The sequence below is a fragment of the Aethalodelphis obliquidens genome, unplaced genomic scaffold (genome assembly GCF_003676395.1).
Source record: "Aethalodelphis obliquidens isolate GAN/ISIS:26980383/991018 unplaced genomic scaffold, ASM367639v1 scaffold33, whole genome shotgun sequence".
Classification (NCBI taxonomy): domain Eukaryota; kingdom Metazoa; phylum Chordata; class Mammalia; order Artiodactyla; family Delphinidae; genus Aethalodelphis; species Aethalodelphis obliquidens.
The window spans coordinates 11,092,621-11,097,749 of record NW_020837977.1 but is presented as its reverse complement, the minus strand read 5'-3'; positions in this window follow the sequence as shown (position 1 = coordinate 11,097,749).

Here is a 5,129-nt window from a genome sequence, read left to right as displayed (position 1 = left end):
GTTGCTGTCCTTGGCCTTAAAGCTGTGAATGGCTGGGCAAGCATGAGAATTCCAATGTTTATGAGTTTCTTCATCTGACTTTTATTCCAGGGTTTTCTACTGCCTCTCCTTTCTCCTGTCATAGATTCAGTTTTCCAGGAAATCAGGGTACAGTGAGCCAACAGCTATTCTGTCTCCTCCAAGAAAAAGCAAATTGGTTTCCATCACTACCTGGCCAGCAGAGCCAGCATGCAGGATGGTATCCATGCCGTGCCTTTCTGTACCCACTGCAAAAAGTGCCTCTCACTAATTTTCATGAGAATCCTCAACTTTTATACTTTAGTTTTCCATTTGATCTCCTGGATGACTCTCCTCTTTGAAGACAGAGGTTAAAATGTTCAGCGTTAATCAATTTGTTGAACATTTACCATGTGCCAAGCACCATGCTAAACATTTTATTTTATAACATTAATAACAGAAAACACCTGCTGTTAATCACAGTGTCTTACGTAGGTGGAAGGAAGAATACTACACTGTCACCTACTAGATTTGGTTAGCGACTGTGTCATCTCCCTATGGTATCTTACCTAGAATGCTTTATGGTATTCACTTAATAAATTTTGAATATATGTTTCTTTTGTGTTTTCCACTTCTGCTAAAAGGGGGCTCCATGCTGTAAACTGACCTGGTTGAAATAAAATCTAAAGACCTCTTTTATTCCTCTTTTGCTTTTGTAGCCCAATATCAGCATCATGATATTCAATCCAGTTCAATCTATTTTACCTCCAAAACGTGCCTTTATTCCCATCACTTCTCTGACAGAGATGACTAGTTGACCCTCCATGTCTGCTTCCCCCTCCTTCTCAGTAACAGGCCTCGATTTTTAACTGAGCCCATGGCTGTCCATTATAAAGACTGCTTTCCCAGCCTTCCTTGTAGTTAGAAGTGACCATGCAACTGAATTCTCACCAGTAGGCTAAGTTTCAGGTGTTACTTCAGGGAAGTGGCCTTAACAGGAATGGTCGGGCCCTTTGCTTGCTTCCTCTTTTCTGCTGTTTAGAATATAGACACTATGCCTGGAACTCAAGCAACCATCGGAGCACGTATAAGTATGTCCCAAATATTGCATTCAGTATTATTTGCTGTTAATATGAAATTCAAATTTATCTTGGGATTCTATATTTTTTTTGGTTAAATCTGGTAACTCTAGTTTAATTTCAACACAGGGGTTCATAAGGCATACAGGTAAGGCAACTAAATTCTAGCTGACCAATGGTCCCCTCCAGAAATCAGCCACAAATATTTCTTTCAACACTGGCTACCAATGTTAGTATCTTATGTACCTTGGCTACACGAATTAGACCAGGGTTAACAGTCAGATCTAAAAGAATCATGGGGTGGCCTTTATACTTTGAGGTATCCAGATGTGGAAATGTGTTCAGTACAGATAGCAACTAGCCTAATCATCTTTCTTCAGAAAATATTGATTGTGAGACACACGGAGAGAGAAAAATACAGAAGTAGGACCAGAGGGAGTAAAGGGAGAGCGTGATATATTGGAGTCTCTAAAGGAAGAGTTATGAAACTCTAGGTGACAGGTCATACTCCAAAGCCTTCCCCTTCAGCCCAGTTGACCCTCATCTACCAGGTGGTCTAAGCTGTCAGCCTCTTTCTCTGTTCTCGTTCTAGTCTATGATTAGGGCTTGAATTCTGTCCCTGTTTCCCTTGAGGCCTTCTCTTTTGAATCTAAAGAGCATGTTTGGAAGTCACCAAAACTTGAAAAATGACTATTTCCCTGCATTTCAACATCTATGTCCTAATTCTTCTGCTCTGACTTTGTCGTTTTTTTCTTTTTTTTTTTTTTGACCGCTTGGCTGTGGGATTTTAGTTCCCCAGCCAGGGATTAAACCCAGGCCCTAAAACAGTGAAAGCATGGAGTCCTAACCCCTGGACCACCAGGGGATTTCCAGTCGTGCTCTGACTTTGAAAATATGAATACACTGGATTGAGGCCTCCAAGTCCACCTATTTTGTCAGTAACTTCTTTTAAGTGCAAATTGTGTCCATGGCACTATGTCTGGACTGCTGGAGCTATAAAAGTGAATGAGATGGCTCTTCCTTCAAAGAGATGGACCTAAAAGGACTAAACGTGTTGACATTGGAAAGGAGAAAGAAAAGAGGCTAGTCCACGTGAGATTGTGGGGTGAAAATGAAGGGATTTAAGAACAGGCACCAATATGGCCGCAATCTTGTGAGCTCCTGGGAAGCAAAAAATGTGCTGGGGAAAGGGCATCTTGTAGGCTTTAGTTATTGGGAAACATTTGAAAGTCCCACTGTGGAAATTGTCAAAGAGGAATTTTACACTTTTTTTTTCTAATATTGGGAATTTCCTAAAAGCAGGTTTGAGTATTCAGGCCTGAAATGTCCCATAACCTTTTGACATAAAATGTAGATTGGGTTCGAATCAGAACTTTAACTGAAAAGAATGACTGCTGTTATTCTCCCCTTGCTCGTGAGCTCTGTCTTAACTAACTTTGACTTCCTATCCCCTTCTGTTAGAATTAAGACCACTTCTGGGCAAAATTGTGAAGCAGAGGAAGGGAAGAAAACTGAAAAGGATGGAGAGGACCTGCCATGGGCCAGGTACTGCTTCATGTTTTACACACACATTTTATTTAATCTTCAGAACCTACCTCTGATGTAGGCATTACTAGTCCTTTAGACATAAAGAAAACCAAGACTCAAAGAATTTCAGGGCGCCCGTGATTATTCAGCTAGTACATTCCACTGTGCATTCATCCCTCCTTCCACAGTACCATCTTGCCTTCCTCAGAGCTTTCTTTCGCTAACCCCTTACCACATCTGTTCAATCATTCTGGCCTCCATTTTTAGGGATCCTCTCTTTACCTTGAGCTGCCCATAACCGAGGCACCCCATGGAGACAGTTGGGCCTCTGCTTTATACCCTGGCCTACCTCAGAGCTACCTCACTAGCTCGGAGGCTAGTCTTGGCTTTCCCATCTGAAAAATGTTATAAGACTACTTTCCCTATAGGTTTATGAGGATGAATTTGTGAACAGTAAATATATGACAGTCAGAATGCCTGGGGCTTCTCCCTTTCTTTGCATTTGAGCACCTTCTGCTCCTTTGGCAGAGGGTATAAATAGAAATGAGTTTATCAGACAAGCTCGGCCCAACTAAGGTGTTAGCCTGTTGATGTATTACTTCTACCCAATTAAAATGTAAAACGTGCCATTTCTTGCTTGATTAAGGTAGCTATTCTGGTTGTAGCTAAGATAGCAGTGATGGTAAATATATATATATATATATATATATCCTGAAACCTGAGTCTGCTGTTAGTATTGTTTAATCGGCACAGAGTGAATAGTGAGGCACCTTAGATGCTGGCCCTGAACCTGACCAAACATATCTTAAATCACAAATTCTTCCTCTTATTCTGTCTTTCTTTAACATGTAAACAATGCAGTTCTTTTCCCTTTAGTTGCCCTTTCTCCTGAAAAGCCAACTTATAGTGTTGACCTAGCACTCAGCTTACACGTACAGACATGGCAGGCAGGAATGCTTATTCGATAAAATGCTGTTGAATGAACAGAGTGACCCAACAATAGAGAGTGTTGTTACATTTAACTCTTTTTTTTTAATAAAGTACAATTTTAGGTAAGGCCTGAATATAATTATTTTGAAGCAGCTTTAAAAATGGTGGAACAGATGGCTCTGATTATCTCCAAGAGGAAGGAAAAGATTCAAGAGTTTTGTCATTTCTTGTTTAATAGTCTTGGCATTACTTATACATACTTGAGTTTTGAAAACACTGGCTTATAAATTCACAATCCCACGCTAACCCTTAGTTCATACTCATGATCTGACCCTACTTCCCATGCCAAGATTTGAGACTCTCCATCTCTGTTTCTGATTCACTGGCTTTTCCAACATTTCATTTCCTGATTAGCCACTGAACCCAGATTTCTGAGGACAGAAAGCACAAGGATCCCCACAAACTTATCCCCCAGCTATCTCTGTTCACTAAGGGAGAATTTTAGACTCAAAAACTTCTTTTGGGGGTGGGGGTGGACAGTTTGGGCCAGGCTGGTTCCTGGAGAAGCAACAAAAGCCCTGGTCTGGAATAAAATCTACCCACCAGGTTCTGCTGTTTCTGCCTGTTACAGGAGAGGTTTTGGAAAACAGACTCAGAGAGAGACAGACCAGCGCAGGACTATATTAGGACAGAGTCTCAGGATCAACACCAGGGGTTGAAACTGACAGACAGGGGGAAGTATTGGGTTGGGGTGCAGTTCATCCAAAGACTCGGCCTGTGAGGGTACTGAGGACCCAGGCGGCCCTTTAGAATCACCCCAAGATGGGGTGAAGGTCCAGGCCTTCAGATCTCAATATCAGCATGCCTTTGGTTGTGGACTGCCCTCAGGATAATGGAAAGCTGAGGGTGACCTTGGAGAGGAACTCTTCCTTAGCTGAAGGCAATTCCTGAAGCAGCTGCTGACACTCCCAGAAGCGGAGCGCATAGGTTCTCCCATCCTGACAGAATCTGAGCGACACAACACAGTGACCACTAAATACACAGTGTCCACCACATACACAGTGTCCACCACGTACACAATGACCACTACATACACAGTGTCCACCACGTACACAGTGTCCACCACATACACAGTGTCCACCACATACACAGTGTCCACCACGTACACAATGACCACTACATACACAGTGTCCACTACGTACACAGTGTCCACCACATACACAGTGTCCACCACATACACAGTGTCCACCACGTACACAATGACCACTACATACACAGTGTCCACTACGTACGCAGCGACCACTACGTACACAGTGTCCACTATGTACGCAGTGACCATTACATAGTGTCGCTATGGTGCCACAGAAATGTATCAGGGCAGGTAGCGCATAGATGGTGATGAGTCTTGCATTCATTCATTTTGTAGTTGTTCTCTTTCTCACTAGCAGAACCATAGTAACACTAGCCTCTCAGCTTCTGAGATACAGCAGTCATGTTTATTAAATGATTCTAATGTTAAAGAAAAAGTCTTTAGACTACAGTACACCACCCTTATCTGCAGGGGATACCTTCCATGACCCCCAGTGGATGCTAAAA